Raw genomic sequence first — 3170 nt, 5'->3', positions numbered from 1 at the left:
ATGTTAATGTAATCTTGTGTTGAAGCAGTAAACATATTTGGCTTGCTGTCCGTATACTGGAGGGCTTGGAGCTCGAGACTCAACTCGAGTCCTGATTACCCCCAAAAAGGTGTTAAGATGAAAGCACAGTACCATGACTGTGGCAGGAAGTATTTAGGACAGCAAGCCAGCAACAATTCTATTTGGTAAATTGGCTTGGCAAATGCTTCTGAATTGTTCTTCCCTCCAAAATCTGTACAGAGGGAGTGCTTTAAGCATTTGTTTGAAGGTGCGTTCTTGTATGATTGCTGGTCGAGAGGGCTACGCTGCGATTCGAACGAGAGACCACTACTCATCGTAGAAGTGGGTGGGCTCATGGTATGTGAACAAGGAAGGTGAAAATGAGAGTTGGCTCATGCTGTGTTCAAAAGGGAGGGCTCACACTGTGATTCAAATGGGAGACTGTTCTAAGACAGAGAGGTTAAGCCCAGCAAGCAGTTGAACGGGGAAGGTGAGAAGGAGAGTTGGCTTTCACTGTGTTTGAAAGGAGGGCTCACACTGCGATTCGAATGGGAGACTGCTCTATAAAGAGAGAGCACTCATGGCATTCGAATAGGTAAGCCCAGCAAGCAGTCGATCAGGGAAAATGAGCACGAGAGTTGGCTCGCGTTGTGTTCGAAAGGGAAGGCTCACACTGTGATTCGAACGGGAGACTGCTCCATAGAGAGAGAGCACTCACGGCATTCAAACGGGTAAGCCCAGCAAGCAATTGAACAGGGAAAATGAGAACGAGAGGAACGGGGCTTGTTTGCAGGGGTAGCTACACTCAATAGACTACCCATAGATAGGGAAATATGGTGCTTTGAGAAGAGGAGGTGGTGACCACTATCTCCTGTAATGCTAGCTGCAGCTGCTGAGAAGCGAAGACAAAAAGGCTTTGGCGGAAGCATGGTAAAACGCTGCTGCGGCAGTAGAGTAAAGTGGGCCTCCTGCGGGAGCGAAGTTTAAACCACTGCTGTGGCAGTGGATTGAGTATTTGGGGGCATAATGAAGGAGCTCCTGTGGGAGCGCTGCTGTGTTTCCATTGCTGTAAATGCACTTCTATGAAAGTATGGAACTTTGTATGGGAAATTGAAAGCGCCTGTGGAGAAAATATTAATAACTGTGTACACACAATTGGTATGGGTGGGGCACTGTTGCTGTGGTATCGAGTAGGGCACAAAAGACTTCATTAGATTTTTTAACACCTGTAATGGAAGCAAAAGTTAGTTTGTACTTACCTGTAGTGGAGCAAATGGTTAGTAAGGAATACGTAAATGTATTACCTTTATATACGTCTGTAAGGGAAGCGTCCTGGTTACTTGCGTAACCTCCGTTCCCTGATGGAGTGAACAAGACGTTGTGTCAATGTAGTGACACTAGGGGTCACTCTTGGGAGCCCGAAACACCTCTGGTCACCTGTCTCAGGGGTGCTGTGAAGCCTTTCTCGGGTTCTTGGTGGCCGGCCGTGAGACGGGTGGCATCTGCTTCCTGAGGTGGACTCCAACGCCAGGGCCAGGCCGCGGGGGCGGGCTGCGGCAGAGCCGGTGCAGTCACCACAGGAGGATGCCCTTGGCGACGAGCAGATGGTGTGCAGAATCTTGATCCGCGCTGAGGCAGGATGTGTTGGATAGCTTCCGTCTGCTGCTTCACTGCTGAGAACTGCTGGGAAAAGTCCTTGATGGTGTTGCCGAACAGGCCAACTTGGGAAATGGGGGCACCAAGGAACTGTGCCTTGTCGGCCTCTCCCATCTTGACCAGGTTGAGCCAAAGGTGGCGCTCCTGGACCACCAAACTGGGCATCACCCGCCCGAGAGACCGCGCCTTGACCTTTGTCGTCCGGAGGGCGAGGTCGGTCGCCGAGCGCAGTTCCTGCATCAATCCCGGGGCGGAACTTCCCTCGTGCAATTCCTTTAGCACCTTGGCTTGGTGGACTTGCAGGAGAGCCATGGCGTGCAGGGCGGGGGCGCCAGGTGGCGGCGCTCTGCGGGCATAGGTGCACCGCGAGCGCCTTATCCACCGGGGAGATCACCTCCTTCACGGGCTCCGAACAAGAGGTTGAACTCGCCGTGAGACGAGCCAGCGGACTCATCTGGAAGCCCGATCGGGGCAGATGGGTGTGCTGGGGAATGGGAGGTCCGTGGGGGATACCCAGCGGAGGTGGTCCCACTGGGGTCCCCAAATTGTCCCCAGTGCTAGCCACGCTGGCCTCATACCCGTAGGTAGAAGGACCAAGGTGGGGAGCCGCTGGGGTGGCTTGCTTTCTTACAAAGGCAAGCCGCGACCGCAATGTTGCCATGGTCATGTTATCGCAATGAGTACATGACCCATCCACGAATGCTGTCTCCGCATGGGTAGCGACCAGACACGAAAGACTGCGATCATGACCGTCAGAAGGCGAGAGATAACGACCGCAACCAGGAATAACACACAAATGGAAGGGCATCTTTAAAAAGACGTTCTGTGAGTGCTGCTCTTTTAGAGAAATATACTCTTTTTTTTAGAATATACTCTTTTATTTCTGCCGAAGCGCCCAGAGGCGTTCTCTGCAGTGCACCAGTGCAGAGGGGAAGAAGCCGCTGAAATGCGCCATCAGATCCAGCTGAGGTGAATGAACAGGCGTGATAATTCAGCAATGATGCTGACAGGCATCACCTGTGCGGCAGAATCTGATTAAAAATGTTGGGGGTTGAAATGGTGGTTGGATTGAATAGTTAATCTTTGTTTCTTTCACTTTCAAATAAAATTGAATTCTAATGGCATGAAGCCGGAACGGCACCCATTCGCGGAGGCTGCTGGCACTGCTTTCCGGGTGGAAAGTTTAGATAAGAGAACATATGAGCAGTCGTAGATAGCTGTTTCACATTTATAAAGTGCAGGAGCAGCCAGTTTGCGGCAGCAACTTCACGCTATAAACTGCTTCGTCGAATGGAGCATAGAAAGACAGACGGTAAAAAATATATAAATATATATATAACTCTTAACGTGGTAGCCGTCAATACTGCTAAAAAAACTGCTGTGGCAGCTTCTGTTGAATAACGAGACTGTTTGGATGGAAGAGCTGTTCTGGTGGAGCAGAATTCTTGGGTCTGTTCATGGGAAATGGGCGGAGCCGAATGCCGGAAAGACTCTCATGTCAGGTGAGTTGTCAC

Source organism: Myxocyprinus asiaticus, chromosome 1 (genome assembly GCF_019703515.2).
Source record: "Myxocyprinus asiaticus isolate MX2 ecotype Aquarium Trade chromosome 1, UBuf_Myxa_2, whole genome shotgun sequence".
Lineage (NCBI taxonomy): Eukaryota > Metazoa > Chordata > Actinopteri > Cypriniformes > Catostomidae > Myxocyprinus > Myxocyprinus asiaticus.
The sequence above is the reverse complement of the archived record's forward strand: the minus strand, read 5'-3'. Positions refer to the sequence as shown.